General features: G+C 39.0%; 1 protein-coding gene across 1 annotated transcript in view; it reads left to right on the top strand.

Annotated features, from left to right (window-relative positions):
- PCSK2 (proprotein convertase subtilisin/kexin type 2) overlaps nt 1-27,059 on the top strand; it is a 252,707-nt gene that overhangs the window by 34,996 nt on the left and 190,652 nt on the right. The gene's annotated exons all lie outside the window — the stretch shown is intronic.

Raw genomic sequence — 27,059 nt, 5'->3', positions numbered from 1 at the left:
CCTAAGAAGGAAATTTGGGGAGCGCACCATAGTTTTCATTACAGCTGCCATGCCTGCTTCACTCAACTTGCCTGTAAACTCACATCTGATTCAGGAGGCATTTTCTGGGAGTCATTTCCAAGTACGGATCATCCCCAAGTGCATCCAGGAGCATGAAAATGCACTATACACTACCATCCCTTGAAGGAGCTTACCACCTTGGAGGAGTGTGTTCAGGTCTGCTGTACTCCATGACCCCACTCGGTCCCACTCTGATCTCATTAGTTCACCTTTCCTGGCTTGGTGACAGGTCAGAGGAGGAACATGGCATTGTTCCCTTCAATGCCCTTGGGAAGAACTCAGGCGGATGCTGATACTTATGGAGATGTAAAAAAATTCCCAGTTTATACCCAGGCCTGAGAGCAGAATTTTCTCCTGAAGTCCAAGGATACAGTGAAGCTTCATGCATAGGACAGTGGTTCTCAATGGAGCACAATTTTGTCCCTAGGGAACATTTGGCAATGCGTAGAAACAGTTTAGAATGTCACAATGAGTGGGGGGCAGTTTCTACTGGCATCTAGTGAGTCAGGGCCAGGGATGCCACTAAATATCCTGAAGTCACAAGACAGCCCCATGACAAATAATTATCTGGCTCCAAATGTGAATAGTGCTGAACCTGAGAACCCCTGGCATAGGGGAACAGCCCTAAAGTCAGATAGTCATCATGTGATTTCCTCTCTGCCCCAGTCCGCAGTGTGACCTTACACAGGTTAGTACCTAACTGTTGAGGACTCAGTTTCCTCATCTACCAAATAGGGTAAGAATTATCCCACAGGATCAAAGGAAAGATCAAATGCCATAAAACAGGTGATGCATTTGCCACTGTGCAAAACAAATTATCACAAACAAAGCAACTTAAAAGAACATGAATGTATTGTCTCACTGTTTCTATAAATTAGCACAGCATGGCTGGATTGGGCTTCAATCAAGTTATTAGCCAGACTAGTTACTTTCCTATCTGAAGACTCTATGGAAGAATTCCCTCCAGGCTCCTTCAGGCTATCGGCAGAATTCGGTTCCTTGGGGTTGCAGGACTGAGGTCCCTGTTTCCTTGCTGTTGGCCAGGTTTGTACTCTGCTCTGAGGGTCGCTTGCCTTTTTTCTCTTGTGGCTCCTTTCATCTTCAAGCCATCAACAGTTATCAAGTGTTCATTGCACTTCTCATCTCTTTGACTTCCCCTTCTGCTTTCACAGGCTTCACTGGAGTCACTCAGATAACCAGAAAAATCTCCCTTTCTTAAGGTCTGCAAAATAGTCAAAATTCTGCCTGATTCTTGATCTTTCTGGAAGAGTGGACATGACTTCCCAGATCAGGAGCTCTCCCTGCACAGCCCAGCTCCCCCCCACCCCTGCTGCCCTTTTCCAGAGATTGCACTGAACTAAGAGGGTAAACCATGAATCTATAGGCACATGATCTCAACCATATTTTGAACCCAAATAGTGAAGCCAAGAGACCCAAGTGAAGCAGTTTCTGACTTAGTCTCCCATCTGTGGCCAAATCCATTTTCTTGATAACATGCCAAGAGGTCACAGGGTGTAAACCATTCATGAGTGATGCATGTTGAGAGTTACTTGGCAGCATCAGGAAAAGGAGATACGCAATGGGGGAGGTATGCAGAAGAAGCGGGGTAGAGGTGTCTTTATGGATTTCCCAACCTGTGGGAAAAATTCATCTGCTCTAATCCTCTGCTTTCAGAATACAGCAGGGAGGACTTCTAGCATCTCCTCTGGGCATTGCAGATATGCCTGGCTTCCCGCCTCAAAGAGCTGCTGCTAGTGCTATAATTAACTATTTGTGGGGAACAGGGGAGAATTATTTACCACAGCTTCAGAAAGGCACAGGGAAAGCTGCTAATGAGTAAGCCTGGTTTTTTTTCTAGATGTTGTGAGCACATTTTTAAATGATGGGTACTATTCGTGCTGTCATGCTTCCTAAAGGAAAAGCAAGAACTCTCTGGGAGGCATCAATCTAGCAAAGCCAGAGATCTCTGGGGAGTTTTAACTTTCTTTGGGAGAATTCTAACAAGCCCCAGCGTAGAGAGAAGCAACGTGGAGAAAATTGGTGGCTCTGTATCATCTTAACAACTCACAAGATGAAGACTCTCCAATGGTGAGCTGGCAAACATTTTGGACTTCCTGGAAACTCTTAGATGTTTGCAGGGCAAAATTCCCCTGACCTGCCTCACTTGATTCCCTCCCAAACTTTCCCCAAGATGTAAAAGGCAATGCATTTATATATCCAAAATGCCTCTATTATATCTTCTATAAATGATTATCATATGTGTGCTTATTAGATTCACAACGTAACTCTCTTATCTAGTTGTTCGCTAGCAAACCATTTGTTCATTCAACAAATAGTTACTGAGCCCAAACTATTGACTGGGCACTGTTCTGCATACTGAGATATAACAGTGAACAAAACAAAGTCCCCCTCCCAGGGGGCTTGTTTGCTAGTGGCGATGAAGGAGAGAAACAAAAAACAGATGACCGAGTAATTGTATGACTGGTGGTCAAAATGCCATGAGAATGAGTACAGCAGAGTATGGGTAGAGGGAGAGCCATAGAGGGGTGTTTCTAGTTCATAAAAAGAATTTAAATATAGGGTTGGACTAGTCTGGGAAAGTGGCATTTAAATATAGACCTGAAGGAGATGAGGAGGGTATCCATGTGGCTATATGGAGGAAGAGCACTCCAGGCAGAGGAATCATTAAGGGAAAAGACCTGGAACCCAGGACACACCTGGTGTGTTCTAGGAACAGCAAGAATGCCATAAGGCTGCGAAGGAGTGAGCCAAGGACAGTGGGCGAGGAGATGAGGTCAGAGAGGAACAAGAGAGCAAGACCATGGGTGACATCATAAGCCAGGGAAAGATCTTTGAATTGACTCTGAATGAGATGTGACTTCTCTGCCTGTGGATGAATTGGAGACTGTAGGGTGGAGGTGGGGGTAAGGGACAATTGCACTGGAGAGATCCATACAAAGCAATTGCAGTATTCCAAAGAAAGGCCAGTGGCATAGACCAGGGTAGAAGTGGTAGAGACAGTGAGAAACAAATTAGATCTGGGAGTATGTTCTGAAGGTAGAGTCTTCAAATTTGCTGATGGATTAGATGAGGAACGAGAGAGGAAGCAAGAAGGCAAAGGTGACTCCTAAGTTGGTGGCCTGCAGTACTACAGAATAAAGATGGCACTTAGGCAGATGGACAAGATGGCGAGAGGAGCAAGCGGATGGGGACAGGATAGGCAATTAAGGGTTTAGTTTTAAGCACGCTAACATTTGAGATTTGTATTAAGTAACCAGGTGGAGATGTGACATGAACAGATGGACTTAAGGATCTAGGAGAGAGGTCAGATTTGGAGATATAAATTGAGAGGCATCCATATATTGTCAGCATTCATTGCCAGGAGATTAGTTGAGCTTACCTAAGAAATGAGTGTAGATACAGAAGAGGAGATGTGCGGGACTGAGCTCTACGGTACTCTAAGATTTAGAAGTCAAGGAGAAAATGGGACCAACAAAGGAGACAGAAAAGCAGCAAGTAATCTAGAAGTAGGATCAGAGGTCAAGAGAAGACCAAGTTAGTCATTGTGTTCTAGCTCATCTACATTTTACCATAATAAATTTGCCATCCCTATAATTATTTCTTATTAGAGGTATCAATGTTTCTTCACTTTTTCCCTCTCTGATCTATTTTTCAAATGCTTTTTCAATGGGTATTGAAATACATGGTCACACATGAACTTACAAAATTAAAATGGTGGTATGAATTTTGTTTCAACTGGATACTGACATATCTGGGCTGGATGGTGTGCTTTAAAGCAGCAGAGGGTCACATTTGACCCAGAATGATGAGACTCTAGATCTTAAACCTGCAAGCCCAACTAGGCACTAACTCAGTGCCAAGACCTCATTCTGCAAGCTGCAAGGTGAAGTTACCAAGAAACAGCCTCTCTTTGGCATGGCAAGGGAAGAACCTGAATTGGACACCTCTTTTTAATTTTAACAAACTTTAAAACCATGAGAAAGATCATGTTTGACTATAAACCAAAGAACCTTACCTTCCAATTAAGGAAAATAAAAATCTAAGTTGTCATTGATTTAATTCTGATCACATTTTCATAGATTTCAGGAAGACAGAGTTCTTAAAATAATCTCCTGTTAAGAATCAAAAATATTTCTAGAATATAATTTCTTATTCCTCGAATCTCTGCTTCAGAATAAGTTTTATTCAATATTTAGCTTAAGGAGACTATAAATGTTCCTTAACAGTGGCATAAATGAACAATGTACCTCAAAGAAAATTTTTTTAATACTCTTTAGAACTCCCTCTGGGTATTTTAAAATCAGTTTAGCTATTTTCCCTTTTTGATACCTATTGACATGTTTGTGATCACATCTCCATCTATAAAAATGTTTCATGCTCTTAAAGCCAAACCAAGGGAATTTTGAAAGCAAGTGGAATTGAAGTCCTGCCATTTCCAGCAATTTCAAGGCCTTGTGGGTTCAGGAGAGGATAACAGTGCAGCCCCATCTACAAATGAGTAAACAGCAGTTAGGCAAAGAGATTCGTGTCTGAATAACAACCCAATTGCTGGAGTTTATCTGATTGGTTTGCCATTATCTGTACCGAAAACGTTGTGTTTTTCATCTGCTCTATGATGACCATGTCCCATTTAGCAATAAAGAACTTAATGCCTGAGCGAAAACAGGTAAGACAAAACAATTTTCCATTTTCCATTCCCCCTGAAAAGGGAGAGAAGCTCCCCCACCTCAAGTAACGAATGCTTTAATGGATGTTAGTCTGTGAGGACACCTTAGAGACTAGGCACAGGAAAGCTCCTTCTCCCAGCAAAAGCAAAGCAAAGCAAACAACTAAAACCTATTGTGTGAGGAGAGACCCAAATGATTGTCTATCAGGGAGAAAGGGAACATGATAGAGAGAGTCCAATCTGAGGTCATTCTTGAGTTCCAGTACTTACACTGACACCATTAACTGTGCTCTCCTTGAACTCACCATTGTATCCCCCAGTCTTCAGTTCCCTTGTCTATACAATGAGGAGTGTGGACTAGTTAGTCCCTAAAATGCCCTCTCAGGTCCTAAATCTGAGACTTCGGGGACAAACAGGAAGCCCCTCCAGCTAGTTAATATCAAAACCAAGAGTAAAAACTCAGCTATTCTAACCAGTTTGTGATCCTTCCTTTACACGTCTTTCTTTTCATCTGAGAAATAGGGCTTTTTATTTAAATCAATGTTTTAAAGTGTTTGCAAGAACTAGCATTTATATGTTGGTATCCTCAGCTTAAGGAAGACAACTTCAAGTCCTGTACTGTTCAAACCAATTCAATGGAGCCCTAAAATTCCATTTCTTGTCCCGGGGAAAATGTTAGATGATGAGGTAAATAATAGCTCCTCTATCATATTTAATAAATTGGGATTTGTTTAAGATTTCACATGTGTCATGTATGTGAAGGAGTGGGGGGTCCTTCAGATAAAAAATAATGTTTGAAAACCTTTGTTTGCCAAACAAGTTCAATTCTTCAGCCCAGTCAATCAGTGTGTCCAACGGGGATAACAAGCTGGTTGCCTAGAGGGGTCATGCAAATAAATTACAAATTGAGGTAGGTCAGCTGTAAGCAAAACAGCTACTCAAGCAAGAAAATAAATGACAAAATGATCTTCTCCTCTATGTGAGGAACACAGCAGAGAGGGATGGGGACTGTAGTGAACCTGAGTGTGCACATCCTCTTAACAGGAGGAAGCGGATTCTTATTCTCAGCTGATCGCTACCTCCACTAATGGACACCCATGGTCGCCACATCTACAATTTTTGAAGAAAAGTAGCTACTGTCAATCTTTGTAAAGAATCTTTTATCTTTTAAAAAATATTAGTGATTAAGTTAAAATGTCTTAACATACTGTCCAACCTAAAGAAAATATATCAGCAGAAAAAATTTTTCCATGCACTATCATTTTGCAATCCCTACTCTACAACACCCCAGGATGGGATGACCCCTGGTAGGACACCTCTATGACTAGTCCTTCACTTCACTATTTGCCAATGTAGTCCACATAAAAGTTCTTTAAGGGAATCCCAAAGCTACTTCCTTGTAGCCTTGGTTCATAATCCACATTCTCCTTTCTGAGACCAAATTAATCTATCTTCCAAGTGAGAACACTTCAAACATTTGGAAATAGTTATTACAACCCCTGACTTTCCTAGACTAAATATTCTTGGTTCTTTCAGATATTTCAGATGTTTTAATTGAATTTGGCACTTCTTCCCCTTGCTTTCCTGATCACACCTCTCTGAACATTATTGGAGAACAATGCACTATACCATCCTGGTATGCTCTGATGATTTCAAAGTAGTATTGGATACCCATTTCCCATATCTTCCCATATTTTAAAAGGTATTCTTCTATTAGCACATCTTAAAATCATGTTAGCTTTTTTTTGGAAGTCATAGATCTCATGTTGATTAATACTGACCCTACAATTAGCTAAAATGTCTCGGTTCTTCTAAAATATACTCATAATCCATCCTTGAAGAATAGAGATATTGGTTCTAAAACAAGGAAATTTTCAGAAGCGTTTACTTTTTGAATTTTCATCTTATGAGAGTTAATTCTGACCTGTCAAGATTTTATTAAATTTGGATTCAGTCTCCTTTCCACCTCCTTGTCATCTATGATTCTGATCAGCATCTATAGCTTCAACAGTTCTTAAGAAAAAAGTTAAATAGTACAGAAAAAAATGACAAAGTTCAGAACCCTTTGTCCAGGGTGATATGAATCTATTAATATAGACTCTAAGGAGTATTTTATACTGACCTCATATTAAAAGGAAATTATAAAGCACCCAAGGTCCCAAAAGCATCATTCCAGTTAAATGAAAAACAGTGTCTCACCAGGGAGGCTATTTGAAGATTGTGTTTATATGGCTTAACTCCATCACTCTGAATCTGCTTGGTTTGTGTGTGTAGATGGCTCTCTGAGAAATCAGTTTATTTGCCATGGAACAACCTAATTTGGTCATTCACATGACCAAAATTATCAGACCAACATGTTTTCAATCTGCCTTGAGGCAATTTGAATTGCGTTGATAACTTGTCCACCCACCTGCAACTGATAGATGTTTCATCATGAAAATTTTAATCAGAGAACCAAAATCAATGAGTAATTGCTAATTTCAGGGGTGCCAGGTGGCACTCAAGTGTAGACCAAACCAAATTTTTATAAAACTTAATTATTAAGTGACTTCCTTTAAATAAGTCAAGATATCTCAGACATAGACTAATCAGCTAAGGATCATATTCTCCACAGCTGAAATATTACCTATCATTGAACTTCTATCAGTGCTTCCAAAGTAATTATTCTAACACTTATTCATGTGACATGGGCGAGTCATTTAACCTTCACTAATTGCTATCATTTTATCTTCTCTACCATTAAATAATAATGAAAGTCCAAATATTCTGGAAATAAATTTTCTTAATTTTTAATCCCTATCATGGAATTACAATGAAAGTACAAATGTCTTCAAATACATGCCTAAGACTTCAAAGCTAGAAGTATGACTTTATCTTTGAAAGTACATGTTAATTTCACAAATACATTATAACTTTGCCAGAGCAGAAAAAATGATAATGTCATCTATTCCTTTTGCATCTTCTTAGTTCTCTACTTGTTTTCCTTGACTGCTCCTACTCCATGAAAAATATGAGTGAGAATTAAAACAGTGTTCTTTAAACTATGTTACGCTAGAGTCCTTGGATTTTCTACCAGAATGTTGTGAATAACAAAGATATTAGGATAAACTAGATTATGCTGCAGTAACAGATTAACTTCTAACTCCCAATGGTTTAATATACAAATTCTTCCTTTTCACTGTGCTGCAAGTCACAAGTCCAGCATGAGTTGGATAGAGGGTCTAATTAATATAATGCTGTTGAAAATTCCACCATCTTGAAATGCCACTATCCTAGAACAAGGCTTCTATGACATTAGAAGAGAAAGAGAAAGAGAAAGTGAAAGCATAATAAGCTCTACCCACTTGTAAATGCCTTAGCTTGAAAATGTTACATATCACTCTGCTCACTACCCATCAGGCAGAACTAGGCAAAATGAATGTCTTAATGAAAAGAAGCTAAGAAGTATGGTTCTCCTGCATGCTCAAGAAGGAGAGACAAACTGGATTTGGGGAGCAGTAGAAGTCCCTTGCATAGTGTTTTTATTTTATTCAAAACAATAATAAACATGTGAATAAGAGCCCATGTTCTATTTTTCTTGGTGATCTTTGGGATTGAGACTTTCCCTTAAGTTCAGCACCCATATTTATAATTATATTGGCAACAATACTACCATTCAGTCTCTAGCTATTGAGAAAGGGTAGAGTATTGACACCAAACTGGGATGCTTGTATTGTCCTAAAATGATTGGAACAGTATCTCTCATCACATATGACCTTCTACAATAAGGCCTGGCTCCTCCTCTATCAATAAGTAGAGTCTATTTCTTCACCCATGTGAAGAAATGTTCTGTAACATTTTATCTGGTAGAATGTGGTGGGAGTGATACTGGGCCAATTCTGGGCATAGCCAACCTCTACCTGACCTGGTAGCTTCCACTCCTTCCTCTCAGAAACTTAAGAAGTGTGACTATCCTGAGAACACCATGTTGTGAGTAGATCAGGCCAGATGGAGAGACTGATACACTGTGGGGAGAGAGAAAATCCAAGAAGCACCAAGATACCAGACCTATGAGTGAAGAAGCCATCTCAGAAGTGGATCTTTTAGCCCCAGTCCCAACTGCTGCTACCTGGAGACAAACTATCCAAAATGACTCTTCTGAATTCCTGATCCAAGAGATCTTGAGCCAAATAAACTGGTTGTTTTAAGCCATTAATGTGTAGTGTAATTTATTATGCAGCAATTGATAACAAGAAGACAAATGAATTGTCCCACCAGTGTAGAGGAGATGAGTAGTGGAGAACTGAGTCATGGCATAGAGCACATTAAAATGGACTCTGAGACATTACACCCCAGCAGTCTACAGCGTAGTCACATTGTGTTTAAATCAGTGTTGTTTTTTGGCCGTTATTGTGTTTGTAGTGTTGTTTATATTTGACTTGTAAACTTGTTTTAGTTTTATAGTTGTATAGGAACCATAATCATTAGGAATTGTTACTCTATTTTATTTTGTGCCAATTTTATATATATAATATTGGGAGACTAATGAAAAATGGTTTCCTTATTATAAAAGAGTCCATTTCTTGTTCAAGTTTATTCAAGTTTAAGAAACCAATGCACTTGAAAAGAATCTAAAAGAAGTAGGCTTTTCCAAAGTGTAAACTTTGGCATGAAACAAAAGCAAGGCCTCCCTTTAGGTGCAGTGATATTAGCAGGTAACAGTGTGTGTGGTGAGAGGAGAGTCAAAAGAAGAATTGGGATTTGTGAGTTCTAATCACAGCTCAGCCATTTATTGTCTATGTGGGCTCCAGATAACCACTGAGCTTTTATGGTCCTCAATATCCCCATCTGTTAAAAAATTAATGACATCATCTGTGCTTATTTCATGGGGTTACTCTGGCAATCAAATATGATAGATAGAAAGAAAGGTCCTCTGAAAACTGTGAAGTATTACTATTGTTCACAGAGATTCAAGCCAGAGTCTTAAGTTTTGTGCTGACAAATCTAAAAATAACCTGACTAAAAATGTGTAGCAACTGAGTTTCAAAGGACCTCAAATAAAATTATTTTTAAAAATTCATGCCAGTATAAGATTAAATAGGAAATACATTGGATTTACATTTTCTCTGAAGTATGAGGAAACTTGCTGTCTGCTGGGATCCATCACACTGCTTGATCTGGAAAAAAAGAGGACGAATTCAGAACGCTTGTTCCTCTCTGAATTCCTGTTACCTCCTAGTCTCTCTGGAGTATAAACTTGTGGCCAAGATTATGAGCTTTGAATAAATTTTGGTTTTAATCTCAGGTTCACCACTCCACTTGCCAGTTACATAAGTTTACATTGGTATTTAATATCTCACAACCACACCTACAAAATGTGGGTAATAATAATACCAAGTATGTCAAGGGTTGATGTGAGCTTTAAATGAAATGACGCTCGGCTAAATGTTCAAAAGATGATAGCCATGATTAATAATATTTTGTTCTCTAGCATTTGATTACATGGTTACTGATACTGATCTCTGAAACTTGCCTATGTGTTAGCATTTTTGTTAACTGCTGTCCTTTGGCAATTTTACGTATCATAAAAAATTAGTTATGCATGGTGGTTTTATTTTCATTTTACCAAGATGATACAGTTTACAGTTTAAAAAATCAAATGCAAGGCTTATAATTAAAAACAGAATCATTTTGCTGTAGCTTTCCCAAATCCCAAGTCTCAGTCCCTCAGAGCCATCATCCACCAATTCTTTAAGTGTTTCTTGTGCTAATGAACTCCATATTTTAAAATAATATGTGTATGCTGAAATGTGTGGATTTGTTTCATTTCAGATGTTGTCTCTTGGCTTTCTTCTATGGAAGATGAGTTTTTAACTTTTAAATGTAACACACACACACATATACCATGTTATTATTTTTTCCAGCTTTTGAATATAGACGTATCACAAGATAGAGCTAAATTAATATTCAGTGTTTATATTATTGTGAGTCCTTAAGTATTATTTACAGTTGAGCCACTTATACCAATAACATCGCCTCCTCTCTCAAACAGCTTTTTGTTTCCCTAGAGTTAATGATGACCCTGTAATCCCAGCACATTGGGAGGCTGAGGTGTGTGGATTGCTTGAGCCCAGGAGTTTGAGACCAGCTTGAGCAACAAAGCAAGATTTTGTTTCTACGAAAAAAAATTAGCTGAGTATAGTGGCAGATTCCTGTCATCCTAGCTACTCAAGAGGCTGAGGTGGGAGGATTGCTTGAGCCCAAGAAGTGGAGGTTGCACTGAGCTAGGATGGTGCTTCTGAACTCCAGCCTGGGCAACAGAGTGAGATCCTGTCTCAAAAAATAAATAATAATAAAATGGCCTATTTTTTAAATTTGCTCACTTTCCTATGTCCTTATGTCTAATTTTCCCTCTACACTGTCTAATAGTTTCCTAAATTTTTTCAGTATGGTCAAATGCATCTGCTAAACAATCCATTGCTTTATTTGGTTGCCATTCACCCTAGAGACACCATCCTTTGGCTTCACTACCTAGTTGGCTGGATAGTGTTGGATTCCTCTTTCCTGGAACTCCTTCATTTCTCTATCTCAGTTTCTTTTCTCATTCTGATGGAGAATGCCCTTCATGAGAGGTGACTTCTTAGGACTTTTAGTCTGTGTTCAAAACAATTAATAGTTTGACGGGTTATCAATTATTAGGTTGGGAATAAACATCTCTCAGAAATGTGCAAGTGTTTCTGTTATTTCTGCCTACAGTGGTGCCATTGGGAGGTCGAGATCATTCTGATTCCCGTTTCCTGGTATTCCTCTTTCTCTCTAGAATTTGCTTAGTTCTCTACATGTTGCAATGAAACTCATTTCTCTTATTTGATTTTTTGGTTTGTTTTACTTTCATTTTTTTCCGTGAAAGCTGTGTTTCACTACTGACATGACATTTGAATATTCACTGCAAAGCTTTAGAATGTGTGTGGCCCATCCACATGCAAATATCCTTGTTTCTCTGATAAAATTGCTGATTCTCTTCTTGAAGTGTTGAGTCAATAAGTGTTTTAAGCGATACTTTTTTATTTTTTATTTTGTTATTTTTAATTACACAAGTAATGCACAAATGCATTTTTATGCTAAACATCCAAACAAAAGTAGAAAATAAAGAAAAAAATGCACTTGGTCTGAATCAAGCTCATCTCCTCCTCAGAGGAAACACTATTACCGATTTGAGGTGTAGCTTTCAGACATTTTATTATATGTGAACACAGTTATACATGTATATATAGAAGTAGAGAGTTTAATTTTTGTATCAAGAGAAGAGTTTTTAAACAAAATTGAATCATATTATATATACTATTTTGCAAATTTCTTTTTTCCATTTAGCAGAATATCTTAGAGAATTTGTCTTATACGTACACACATATTGAATTTTTTCTTATTATTGACTTCATAAGATTCCAAAATGTAGGCTTGGTATTTAACTATTAACCTATCAGTGGAAATTTCTTTCAAACTTTTCATTACATAAACATTGCATGCTTCTTCATGTACATATATAATTGTTTCTTGAGGATAACTGTCAGAAGCGAAAATGATGGGTCAAAGTTGTGTTTTGGTCTTGGAATTATGCCTTATCCTTATCCCAGAATGATGCCATGTGGAAATTAGACACAGACCCTGCATTTCAGAAAGTGTGGCAGAGCCTGCTCCTCAACTTCAGAGTCACCCGGAGGAAGTTATAAAAGTTAAAAAGGACCTATGCCTACAGATAGTGGGCCATGTCTAATAAGAAGGTAGTTTTATTCCAGTTTAGGTAGGGAAATGCTCCAACATCTATTAGCTCTACCTAAGACAAATAGAAGATTCTCCATTAATTCCCCAGGTTAGGAAGTGATAATGAAGTACACCTAGTGCTGGGGTGTTTATGACCAAAGTGATACCTGAGTAATTAATTGGCACTTTCCATGTGCCTTTTGGCTTTCTAGCCGACCAAATAAGCATATCTGCCAGTAGAGTGTGGCAAATGATAAACTCCCACATCAACCATTTGGGGGCCTGTATCTGCTGCAAAAATCAATTGTTCCGATCTGCTTTTCAGCAGCCTCAATGGGTCATTCCTTTCTATCCACTGCATTTTCACTTGTCTGGAAGGTCTTTCAGACAATAATTTGCAACCAAAGCTGATTTCCTGCCATTTTTGCCTTTTCCTTCTTTTTCCTGAAGACCCTTCCTTTGCCTTTTGAAAGCAAATATTTTGACTTGAACGTATAGTAACCCAGGTGAGGTTCACCTTCAGGACTCTTCATTTGGGGTCAAACTGGGCATGTGACACTTCTCAGTGGATTTACCATCCATGTTCACTACCCACCTACTAGGCAGATTTTGGAGACAACCTCTTTGTCCTCCTAACTGTGCAATGGAATTAGGCTTCTTCTCCCTTATCTACAATGATCCATACCTAACTTCAGCCTTCCTGGAACTCCCTTTTTATCTGAACACTTCTCCCGGCCCTGATGAAGAATGCAGTCCAGAAGGAAAGCCAATGAGCTTTGAAGGCAAGTGCTCCTGTCTTTTGGAAGCAAACCTCAGTAAGGACTAGATCTCTAATGTGGGTTCTTATACAACTAGCTCCACCCCTTGCTATGATACCAGTGTTCCCATGGTGATGCTGAGAATGTCTCAAGGACCTCTCACTCAGCTATTATACCAGTTCAGGCTGCTTGTTCTGGGCATGCTAGTGATCATATATAAATGTTTTGTTTCTCTTTATTCTGATTAATCTGCCCACTTAACTTGGCTGGTACAGCTTCTCATCCCTGGCCCATCTTTTATCATACTCCCACCTTTATGTTTGCTGCCCCCTGTTGGTTGCTGTGAATCCCAGTGAATTCTGTATGTTAGCCAAGCAATTGCAGGTCATGGCCAGCCTATGCAGCAAGCCAGGTGTTCTAATACCTTTCTTACAGGAACGGGAATGGTTCTGAATCCTCTGAACATTGCCCTGCCACTCTTACCTGATTCTCATGCTTACTGCTCCCACCTGTGGATAAAGCTTCCCTCTGGGAATTGCAGGGAAGCTGCTATTCCTAGTATGACGTCCCAATAAGCCACTTGACTATTGCCCTTAAGTTACCTCCCCTTCCCTATACTATTCTCAATCTCTGACCTTACCAGTGCCATCCATGCAATCCATAACGTTCTCTCCTACCCTGGAATATTCTCTGTTAGTCTTACTCCACCTTTCAGGAATTTTTCATGGTGTATGCTCTACTGGGGGCACTCTTTTTGCTTTCCAATGCAGTTAAGGATGTCTACATATGCATATGTATATATACATATATATATACACACACACATACATATATGCATATGTATATATATGCATATGTATAAGGATTTATGTTTATATAGCTGCGTACCTGCACAAATGGCAGAAAGCCAATCCCTACCTCTCTCTCCATACACGCCACACAAACACACATACACACACATATATATATACATTCTATAATAGGATGCACAGTATACATATATTCTGTGCATCCTATTATAGAATGATACATATATATAATATCAAAGGAGTCAAAGAAAAGAGAAAATGTGGGAAGTGATTCTTAATCTGCCATTTGTGCTGCGTCCTATGTAACTTTAAGAAGAAATATCTGTTTATTTCATTGGCTGTGCTTGTTTTTGACCTAAATATTTACTTTAGCCCATGGCCTGATCTTTTCTAAGACAAGCTTGCTCAAGCAAAGAAAGAGGGAAGCTTCCCATTGTCACATCAAATACAGATAAGTTCATGCCAACATAATAACTCCTCCTCATCTTATTTCTGTAGCTCAGGATAAAAAGATAATCTCCAAAGGAGGCCTAAAGAACCACCACATTAATTAAAGGAAAGAGGCTTTTTTTCCTAAGAAGTGCCTAATAACTAACGGACAAGCAAAGGAGACTCATTAGTGGAAGTATTTCCTTTGAAAGAACACACATGCTGTGGAAAAAAAGAAGTGTTATTCCAGGCTTTTCTCCTTTTAAATAAAGTGACACCTTTTGTTTTTTTCCTGCTAATAACACAGGCTGGGAAGAATGAGTCTGAGGGAGGCTTGTAGATAAGCTGCCACGATTTGAAATTTATTCAGATCTTGAGTTTCTTATTTCTCTATGTTCTGGGGAAAGACTTTACTTCGTTGCCCATGGCCTTGTCTGTAGAATGGTTAAGATTGGGGATCTTAGGGAGTTAGACTTAAGAGTGATGGCTTAGACTCCACTATCCCAGTTAACTGATGAGCCATTTGCCATGAACACCTCTGGTAGGTCCTGCCCCATTGAGCAACTGGGCAGGGAACCCCATCACCTCAAATACTACACTCAAACAGAAAGTCAAAAGATGCTATAATAGATGGATAGACAGGTAGATACACAGATAAACAAACAGGATAGAAAGATGACAGACAGAGCTATAGATAAATATGTAGATAAATGAATAAGTAGGTAAAGAAACTACAGAATAATTGAAAGGTAAATTCTGTAGAAAGACCTAAAAGGAAAAAAAGATACTCACAAGTGGGGGCACTCAGGGTGAGTTTGAATCTTTAAGGAGATTTCTAGGAGGCATAGAGTGATGTCTAGAATTTGGATGATAGATGAGATCTTACTTGGAGCACATTTTGCTGACACCCCATCATGAAGGTTACACATAGAAACGGCTTCAGACGCTCCAGAAGGAACTGTCGAATTTGATGCACACATATAGAGCTAGACCAAGTGGACAGGGCGCTGAGGCTGGGCTTCCGCACATTAAGTACCTACGAATCATGTGAGTGATTAAAAGATTTCTTAGGCCAGGCCTAATTTCTAATCGTCTCTCTCTCAAGCCAGCATACGGCCACCGTATGAGTTCAAGAGTGAGCATTTTTTTGAAAGGCACTTACGGCTTCAGTTTCCTACACTGAAGAATTAAGTCACTGGCAGTTTTGTCATGCTAGAGAAAGAAGCGGGGAACAATTCCATCTCAGGTGTCAGCGCCTCGCGTTGCTTGCCCTACCTAAATCCAACTAGCACACTTGCCCAGCCCCGGATCAGCTGGAGTAGAAATTACTTATCTACTTCTCTTCTACCCAAGCCTCTCTTTATGAGTACAGATAAGGAAAACAAGCCTGCCAGATGACAGTTTACCCTTGCAGGAGCCATGGCCAGAATCCACGTCTCCCATATCTAATGAGTGGCTTCAGCCATGTTCTTCATTTACATTGATATCGTTGGCAGGCATTCATGTAGCCCTGACTCTCGTGGGCATTCTGTTATATCAACTCCACCCCTACCATTGCCGCCTCACCTAGTTTGGCAGTTAACAAAGCTCTGCCAGTTTTCCAGTACTGTGTGAGATGGACCAGAAAGACATTGTTGTTCTCACACGGGAACACTGTTCCCACTAGATGGAGAGATGGAGGTTTATGGAGCTAACAGTCAAAGAGTGACAGTCTTCATCCAGGTCTTCGGCAGCACCAGCCTTGGCCCTTTATACACGACCTCTGACTACTTCCTCACTAACAAGCCTCATCTAATCTGGAACTGTGCCTTGTGCTTCTCCAGCTGTGAGATATGGCACACTATTGGCAACGCCTTTCATCTGCTCCATCCACCATCACCACTGGCTCTGCTTTGCAGGAGTTATCTGCTCCATTTTCCCTGTGGTTTCCTGTGAGGAAGCACAGATATGCACAAGCTGTTGTCGAAGGACAAATTGCAACAAATTTAGTTTAAAGATCTTGCTGGGCTTTGTTGCAATTTTACAATTGGTCAACACTGAATTCCATAAAATAGAATAAGTGTTCAATGAGCCTAGCAGAAGAGGTTGGCTTTCTAGACAGAGAACGTAGTTGTACTAGGTTTGTTGCCTGATATGCTTGGCAAGACAATATGCCAAGACACTGGGTTGCAACAGAGAAAAGGTTTAATCATAGGGCCACCAAGTGAGGAGAAGGGAGGGAACCTCAAATCTGTCAAAACCTTAAGGGTTTTGGAATGGGCTGATGGATGGAGATTGACGGGGTGAAGAGTACAGAGTGAAGTCATGGGACAGGGAGATAAAGAAATTGTATTCTCGCGCTGATTTCTTTACTCTGTGGAGGTTTTCACAGTGGTTGGCATCAGCTGTTTTGCTGGAATTCAGGATCTGGAAAATACCTTAAGCAATTCTTAAGCAAAAGTCTTGTGAATCTAATGTCAGAGATCCTATCTATAGGAGCAGTGGGGATGCCAGTGGTCAGTGTCAGTGCTGCGTGACTGTCAGGATCAAGGAAGTGGGTAAAAGTCCAGGCTAATTAATGCTTATTTCTAACTGTATTTCTGCCCAGAATTCTTCTTCACCCTGTGAGGACGGCTCCAAGAGGGGTTGAAGAAAGCAGAAACAAAGAACAAAGGATGTATTCATCATTTTTCAAAGTTACTTTTTCTTGTAGGGTGGGGACAGGGAAATGGAACAATAGGAAAATAAGTGATTACTTAACATCAGGTCATGTCAGGCTACTTATTTTGTGTAAGGAATACAGCAGAGGAAACTTTATTACCATGGGGATTGACAATTAAAACTGACCTGTTTGGGAATTGGCTGCTATTTCTCTCTCCTGATTTCTCAGAAGGCTGGATAACAACATAGTTTAGGTTTGCTGCTATGGAACTTGAGCATGGATGACTCCATTTTGAGTTTTTGTCTGGTCTACTGAAGTCTAGTGCAAGAGTTTAGTCCAAAACAACAACCTCCTATAATTTTCAACACTGTAAGTCTCTCAGTAGCCCTGAATCCTTCAGCAGACTGTATTCTGAGCTACTGCTGCAGACAACTGCAGACAGATTGGCCACACAAGAGCAGTAACCTTCAGACCAAAGCTCAGAGTAAGTGCCAAAACATGAACAAACCCTGGATCAGTTCCAGCCCTGGCAATCATGATCTATCATTACTATTAAAGAATTAGGAGTGGAATATTGGAATTTTCCTTGCTCCAGATTTCAAGGCCACAGTCAATTTCGCCTAGGCCCCAGCACATTACAAACCTACCTATGAGTCAGTACTAATGGCAGACTAGTGGCCTCAAAGGACGCTTGAAGAAAAACTCTTACTACCAGACCCTACCAGAACTGCCGAGATGATCCCATGTAACCCTAACTACAGAGTTACCTTAGTTTATTCAGTTAAACTGTATTTTATGTGAGTTTTAACTGATAGAAAGCATAGCTTTCAAGACCTGCAGAAAATGCATAAATGTAAGGCAGAAATGGCCAGGACATTCTTCCAAATAATTCTGCATGGAAAATAAAATCTTGCTGGCATTACTGGATTGTTCTCGTTTTCTCCACATGAACAAGGTTTGGATAATGAAGTAACCACTCTTCCTGGAGCCCCATTGTCAAAAACTAGCAATAAAAAAAGACCTTAGTACCTAACACATGTGGCTACTTGAAAATTACCTGAAATAAAAACAAGCCAGAATCAACATTATAGTGTATAACAAAACCCAGATGTCTCTTGAATAAAAGATTAATCAAATGCTAATGTTAAACGAAAGAGTTTCAAAGGCAGGAGGAGAATGTTAGAGATAAATGAAGAAATTAGGTGCAGCCTCTGTATGACTTGGAAGAGCAAGCTTTCTGCACAGGAACTTTTTTTTTAAGGAAATTAACCTTTTCTTTAACACCTGGAGTGTGTCAGATGCTTTATAAGAAAAATACTAAATACTTTTCCAGGAGCTTAATCTTCAAAGGAAAAGCAAGAGTACTAAGATGTACTTGGAGGAAGAAAAATGTAGCAATTCTTGCAATGCAATGCTTTGGGTATTACCTTTCTGCCGTATTTTAGTAGACATTTATATATAAATCCTGGTTTGGTTAGGAATCCAGTAAGAATTTGCAATGTTTTTAAAGCCCACTTGCTTTGCTCATGAATTGCAGAACAGCTCATGTCTCCCTCCCCATCACCCTCTGCCCTGGTCTCCATCTCAATGAACCGGATCGTGCTCACAGTCAGAGTTCTCCAGAGAAACAGAAGCACTAGGGTGTATATATACAGGTTGCATATATAAAGAGAGAGGTTCATTTTAAGAATTGGCTGATACAATTGTGAAGGATGCAGTTGCAAAGGCTGGCAAGTCCAAAATCTGCAGGGCAGGCCAGTAGGCTGGAAATGCCAGCAAGAATTGATGCTGCAGCTTGAGTCCATGGCAGTCTGGAGGCAGAATTCCCTCTGCCTTAGGGGACCTCAGGTTTTTCTCCTAAAGCCATAGGATGAGACCCATCCATATTTTGAGGGCTGTCTACTTTACTCAGCTTTGCTCATTTAAATGTTAATCACATCTAAAAAATACCTTCACAGCAACATCTAAACTGGTGTTTGACCAAACATCTGAGCCTCATGGCCTAGCCAAGTTGACACATAAAATTAACCACACAATCCAGTAGGCAAGACAGACAAAGTTGCAATAGACATAGAAGGCTATTGGGGGGGACTGCTGAGAGAAGGTGAGGAGTCCACAGGGGTGAAGGAGAGGAAAGCACAGCAAAAAATAATTGCAAATACTTATTCATGAGATCGGAAGGCATTTCAAGGATCTTGCATCAGCACATGCGTGTGTGTGTGTGTGTGTGTGTGTGTGTGTGTGTGTGTGTTAAAATGGCGAGGAAATTAAAGAGTGATACAAATGAACCTGAGGAAGTAAACAGGTCAAGGAGGGGAGGGTTGATTCTTTCCTGTCTGCTCAAGCATAGGAGCAAGTGGGGTCGTGCAATTTTATTTCTAACTAGTGGCTTCAGCATCCACTTACCTTACGGAAGGAGGTCCTCAATTCTCCAGGAACCCTGGTGCTTAGAGTCAGCAGTGCCATTAGTAGCCACTGGTGGTGATGTCCTTTCTCAGGAGAGCACCAATCATGCGACTCCTTTGGTTAAGATTATAACCCTGGCCAGCCAGTATTCCCCTAAGCCATCTTAGTGGGAGGCCTGGGGAACCTTCCTAAGCCTCTGGGCTTTGTGTCGTACCTGGCCACAAGGCTTGCCTGCCTTTATACTCAAGACAGCTTTACTTTGGGGGCCTCATTGCCCTTGCCTTACACCTGACCTTGATGTGCTCACTCCCAGCTCACCCTGAAAGAGCAGCCTGACTGGGAATCTGGGGTTGGGGTGCTTTTTTCTTTCTGTCCCAGAATGCCCTGTCTTCCTCATGCAAGGTGATGAGCTGTCACCCAAGGGCCAGCTCTGCAAGCTGAATCATGCAGCTGTACATGCCCTTCCCCACTTTCCATTCTAAATCCACCTGACCAAGCTGGACCTCTTAACCAGGCCCTTCCAGGAACAGACAACTCTGCTCAGAGGAGATCCCTTCTCATGGAGGATAACATCGGCATGTCCTTTCATGCAGCTTCCATCTAACCTTCACCTCAGCAGGTATCTGCTACCCTAGGGCACATGAGGATACCCCCAAAGCCAGTGAAAATCCAGGATAGCATTTCAAGAAGATGAGAGGCCAGGGACTCAGCAACATGGTCTGTCCTAGAAGAGTGTGGCTTCGATGGACAGCAATAGCAAGACCAGAGCAGCTACAGTTCCAAGGGCCCAGAAGACAGCGCTGACTGCCTGAGAGAGGCAATGGCAGTGAGTCGCTACTCACCTGCTCCACCACTAATGGCAGCAGCGATGCCATGCCTCATGTTCTGGGCTGAATTGTGTCCCCCAGATTTGTATATTGAAGTCCTAAGTCCCAGTACCTCAGAATTAGACTGTATTTGGAGATTGGGCCTTCAAAAGGATAAGTAAAATGAAATCAGATAGGGTAAGCCTTAATCCAATATAATGGGTGTTTTTATGAGAAGGGAAAATTTGGAAACAGACACACAGAAGAAAGGCCACGTGAAGATATAGGAGAAGAAAGCCATCTGCAAGCCACAGACAGCAGTGTGAGAAGAAACCAACCCAGTGGACACCTTGATCTTGAACTTCCAGTCTCCAGAATTGTGAGAAAATAAATTTCTGTTGTTTAAGCCCCCAAGTCTATGGTGCTTTGTTATAGCAGCCCTAACAAACGAATATTCCTAGCTTCACTCTAAATCAAATTGTAGTCAGCATTTCCAAAAAAACTGCATGAAGCTATCCTAAAAGTCTGTCAACAAAGGAAAGCTGGGAGCTTGTGCTGTACTATTAATAGATTACAGAAGGAAATAAGGATGACAGATGTTGCTGGAAACCACCTGTGCCTAGAAAGAAGCATTTCTTTTCTCTCAACTGAAGGACAGCAGAAGCGTCCCAGACAGTGCTGAATAAGCAAGTGATCAAATATCTTATCCCTTTGGCTATAAATCAATGCAGTGATATTACGTCTCAAACTTTTCTCCGTTGCTTAGGTTTGTTAGATTAGTCAATATCTAGGTTGAAGAACAAAATGAGAGGTGGAATTGGCCTTTTCAAAGTCTAGATTTGTGTACCTAAAACAAGCCAAATTAGTTTTGCATATGAAAATAACACAGCATGTCACATATTCATATTTGAGAGTCAGTAGGAAGCTCCTTGCTTAACAACTAACACTTTGATTGTAATAAATGTGCCACTTGAACTTCAGTAATGGGAGAGGTTATGTGGAGATGGGGTATATGGGAACTCTCTGTACTTTCTACTCATTTTAAAGAGTATCACTTTAAAAATAAAAATTACCCATACCCAAAGCTAAACATCACTTAACCTTTTTTGTTTATATCCTTTCAGTGTTTTGTCTTTCTTTTTTTCTTATTTTACAAAGCTGGCATTCTATTGTAAAATCAATGTTTGTTTTACTTTCCTTTATAATATAGCTTTTGAAAGCTGCAATGTTTTTCATTGTATGGTTATAGAATCATTTATTTAACAATTTATTTTGGAACAATGGCCGTTTCTAATTTTTTTACAGAAAATGAGCTTCAGAAAACAGTGTCAAAATTGAATTCTCGTTTGTACTCTTTAATGTACATCTGATTATTTGCAGAAGATAAATTTCTAGAAAAATTGTGGCATTAATCAGTTTGCTCATTATTTAGGTTTTTTAATACGTCTCTGTCAAGAGGATATTATTATCATTTTTCCTCTTCATCTATTTGGCAGGCCAGAGATGGCATCTGATTTTATTTTAATTTGCAGGTACTTTATTTTTAGTCAAGGCAATTTTCTCCACATATTTCTCAATCATTTGTAGTTTTCTTTGGTGAGAAGATAGTGACCTTGAGTGTGTTGTTTTCAGCATCTATCACAGATCACTGCCTGGCACACAGTAGGTCTTCAGTCAGTGACTGAATTAACAATATGCCTTTTTTTATTCTTGTCATCTTTTGTGAAGTGCTACGCTTTTCCTTAAGGATCTTTATGATCCCATTTTGTCATAAGAATATTAGCCCATTTTCTACCATTCATATGGAAAATAGTTTGTTCTCTTTTCTCATTTACATTTCTAATAATTATATTTGTCCCTGCTAATTATCGCTATGTGCCTAGCCTGGAATGTGTCCCCTTTTATTTTATCTTGCTTAATTCTTACCAACACCCTAGGAGGCCAATGTTATCCTGTTTACTAATGGGATATTAAGACTACTCCTAGAGATTAAATAACTTGCTCTGGTCATACTCTCAAGAGATAGTAGAGCCTAGTTCTGTCTGAAATTCCACAAGCCTTCAGCTTTAGTGCTGTATTGCTTCCTTTTACGTTATACTTATGTGGGATTTTTGAAGGAGGTAATTGTCTTCGCCTATTTTCTGCTGCTATGCCAGAAAGCAAAGACTAAGCATTAAAGAAAACAAAGAAAAGAAGTTTGTTTGGCCTACAGCTCTGGAGGCTTGGAAGTCCAAGAGCATGGTGCTGGCATCCGGTGAGGACCTTATTGTGTTATCCCATGTTGGAAGGGCAAGCAAGCATGTAAGACAGGGAGAGTAAACGGAAGCCAAACTATCCTTTCCTGAGGAGCCCACCCCCACAGTGCCTAAACCATGCCTTCAAAAATGGCATTAATCTATTCATGAAGGCTCCACCCTCATGACCCAATCACTGCTTAAAGTTCCCACCTCTTAATACTGTTACAGTGGCAATTAAATTTCAACCTGAGTTTAGGAGGGGACACTCAAACCATAGCAATAATATATTCACCTGGATCAAAAATAACATATATAGGTGTAAAGTTAAAAAACTAAACTCTTTCTCTCATTTACTCATCTTTACCTCTACTTACTTTAAATAACCACTATTATTAATGTCATGCATACAACCTTCTTGAGCCTCTTGACATATATACAAAACAGGCATATACACTCTTTTCCCCTCTTTTGACACAGATGGCAGCACACTATAAACACCACTGTGTATCTGCTGTTTAGACCCTTCTTATTAGTACATGAGCAGCTTCCTTGGTTTTTGTTTCGTTTTGTTTTGTTGTTTACAGATAAATGATATTCCATTATATGAACTGATTATATTTTAGCTAACCAGTTCAAATGTTACTTAACATTTGGTCCTATCCATCTTTGGCTATAACACACAGTGTCACATCTATTGTTGACTTCATATGCAGCTGTATCTGTAAGATAAATTCCCAGAAATAGGTTGGTTACAACTAAGGGTATATACATTTGTAATTTTGATAGATGCTACCAATTGTCCTCCACAGCAATTGTGGTACTTCTATTTACGGTACTTCTGAGGTATAAGAGGTTTTGATTTTATCAGTTAAAACTTGTGTTTGTTTGGCTGCTAAGAACAGAGACCTAACTACAGCAGCATAAACAGATAAGAGTTTATTTTCTCACATAAATAGAATCTGGAGGCAGGCAGTATCGGGCTGATATGAGAGCTCCCTAAAGTCATAGGGACCATAGGCTCCTTTATTTTTTTGGCTCTGTCATTCTGAACATATAACTTCCAATCTCGAGATCACAAAATGGCTGCTGAAACTCTATTGTCACATCTCTGTTCCAGACAAGAAAATCCAGAAAAATCTAAGGGTAAAAAGTGCCTTTCCCAAGTGTATACCTGTGTGACCAACCTGCACAATCTGCACATGTACCCTAGAACTTAAAGCATAATAAATAAATTAATTAATAATAAATAAATAAATAAAATGCCTTTCGTAGGAGTCCAAAATAACATTGCCCACACCTGTTGGCCAGACATGCTGGGAAGTATAATTTTGTGATTTAGCACATTGCTGTCCTTGACAATATAAGGGTTAAGATTCTGTGAGGAAGGTCAGACACAGCATATGGATACTGAGTAGATAAGCAGCAATCTCTAAATGTGTCACACATCTTGATCTTTTATTCATAGAGTCCTCATTCCAAAATCAAATAAATATTACCTGCATTTCTTTTTTTTCTTCTTTCATGGCCTCAATTTTAACTCTAATTCATTTTGAATTTTTTGTGTGTGTGTGGTATTTTTAATATTTTTTCTTGTTTTAGAAAGGAAAGTCCTTATAGAAAGATCTGCTCCTATTTAATCTTTCCAAGAGAATAAGAAAAAATATTTCTGTATTTATAAGATAAAATCCCAAAAGCATTAGGCAAATTGATTAACCATATGCATCTACATGGTTAACCTATTTGGAATTTATTTTTGTGTATGATGTGATACAGTAATATCTTTTTTAGTTAGCTAATTAACTCAATATCACTTGCTGATTAATTTATCTAGACCTGATCATTTGAATGTATTATATACAAATGGTTTAAAATCCAATATTTGAATTGAGTTTCCATTAAGTTTATCGATTATTAGGAAGAGGAGAAATTGATACTTTTACAATATTGGGTCATGCCCTTCAAGAATATGGCATGTCTCAATTTATTCACATCTGGTGGGTCCTTCAGTAGAATACCCTCATTTTCTTTATTTGGGTCCTACATATAGCTGGGTTATTATTGTGACTACTTTTTCTTATTAGGTTTTCTAGAATGCTTTTGTTTTTTGTTTTTGTTTGAGAGAGTCTAGCTTTGGTGCCCAGGCTGGAATGCCATCTTGGTTCACTGCAAACCCTGCTTCCTGGGTTCAAGCAATTCTCCTGCCTCAGCCTCCTGAGTAGCTGGGATTATAGGCACACACCATCACACCTGGGTAATTTTTGTATTTTTAGTAGAGACAGGGTTTCGCCATGTCAGCCAGGCTGGTCTCGAACTCCTGGCCTCAAAGGATCCACTTGCCTTGGCCTCTCAAAGTGCCGGGATTACAGGCATAAGCCACTAAGCCCAGCCCTTATTACATTATCTAAAACTCTATTGCTAGTACATAGAAAAGCTATGAAGTTTTTACATGTTGATTTTCTCCAGCTTGTGGAACTCTTATTAATTAAGACAGTCTATAAGATGATTCTCTGATTTTCTAAGAAGAAACTCATATAAAGCATAAATAATAGTCATTTAACTTGTGTTTTATAATATTTATATCTCACGCATTTTTCTTGCCATTGTCTTGGCTACAACCGCCAGAGAAATGAATAATAGCTGTCAGTGTGGGCATCCTTGTCTGGTTTAGATTTTAATAAGAATGCCTCTATTTTGTTTCTATGTCCTTTGGTTTCTAACAAATACCCATTATCATGTTTCAAAACATTTTTTATGGTTCTAATTTACACAGAGATGAATGAGAAATGGAAATTTTATCAAATATATCAAACATACTTGAAACATGTATCCAAATAATCACATTGCTTTTTCTTTTAACACATTAGTTCAATAAAGTGTATTATATTACTAGATTTCTTAATATAAAATCATTCCAAAATGATTAGATTAGATTAGATTTTGTCATGAGATTATCTTGACAGATTTATCTTTAAAAAATCTGTATTCCTAAGATGTATTTGTCTGCAGTTTCCTCCTCTGGCAGTTCCTGAGAAAACTCAGGAATTGTTCAGCCCAACGAATGAACTGAAACCTTTGTGTTTTTCTGTGCTTCTTAACAGTTTAAATGGCAAAGAAAACATGCCTCTTGATGGTCAATGTATCATTTTTAAACTGGGCTGGTCTGGTCCCTTTCTGGAAGTGTACCTTTGGCGTTTCAATTTCTTTTAAGCTTACTGTCTATTTAGGTTTCTACCATTTCCTTAGTCAATTTTGGTAATTTATATGCTCCTTGAAAGTACTTATTCATCTCAATTACCAAATTTGTTGCTATAAACTTGAATAAAGTATTATTAAAAATTTCTTTCAGTATCTGTACTTACATGCTTTCATTCCTAATGTAATTTACTGCTGTTTTCTCTCTCTCTTTTATTATAGCTTTAAAAGATGTGCCTATTATATTTACCTTTTCAAAATCAAAACTTGGCTTTATTAACCAATATTAGTCTCTTTGGGGTGGGGTGGGGGAGATTTTGTTTCTGCTTTCATCCCTAAAATACCTCTTTTCTATGAAATTTTTTTTTTGAAATTATTGTTTTTGTTTCTTGAGTTAATGCTATGTTGTTTTATTTGTATAAGAGCCATATATGTTTTAGTAATAAATAATATTTACAAAAAATTTCTTTTTGAGTCAAGGTTTGGATTCACCTCAGAGGCTTTGAAATAAAATCTGTCATTTGTATTTCTTTCTAAGTAGTCTATAATTATTTTTAAGATGAGTATTTGAAGAAAATGTGCAGTATCTGCTTGGCAATTGCAGTTTCCTACGTAACTATTAAATCCAGCCTGTTCATTGTGCTGCATAAATCCTCTATCTCCCTATGTTTTTTGCTTTTCCTGGTCTGCCAGTTTCTGAAAAAAATAGGTAATGTCTCCACTATAATTGAAGTCCAGTGGAGTTCTCTTTTTATTTCTAAGAGTACTGTTTTCTGTATTCTAAAGCTGTGTTGACCACTTAAAGGTTAGTGATCGCTGCTTCTCTTAGTAGATGTTCCTTTTAACAGTGTGAAATATTTCTCTTTGTTTCTTTGAGCACTTTTCATTTCACTCTGTTTCTCCCAATGTTAACATCACCAGCCCTGTTTCTGAGTTGGTGGTTGTTTTCTATTTATTTAGCAGATCTTCCACCATCCCTTCCTAGTCATCCTTCCTCTCAGATGTGTCTGAGTTAACAGTTTATGACAGGCACTTGCTCTGGTTTACTGAGTTTGATAACAGTTGCTTTTTATGAGACATCTAAGTCATTCACATTCAGTAGAAATGTGTCCCTGATTACAGGTTCCTCATATTCCTCATTTTAAGGCCTGCGTATTTTATACTTCAGTGTCCCCTTTCCTCCCTCTCCAGTCTTCTGCTGGGATAACCAACTTTACTTATTCCTCCTGCCCTCACACAAGAAGGTTAGATAGTTTCAAATTGGATTCAGAAGCCACAATCCATTTTCCTCTGA

This window comes from Aotus nancymaae, unplaced genomic scaffold (genome assembly GCF_030222135.1).
Source record: "Aotus nancymaae isolate 86718 unplaced genomic scaffold, 86718_ANA_hifiasm-v0.15.2.pri h1tg000001l, whole genome shotgun sequence".
In the NCBI taxonomy this organism is placed as follows: Eukaryota; Metazoa; Chordata; class Mammalia; order Primates; family Aotidae; genus Aotus; species Aotus nancymaae.
The sequence above is the reverse complement of the archived record's forward strand: the minus strand, read 5'-3'. Positions and strand labels throughout refer to the sequence as shown.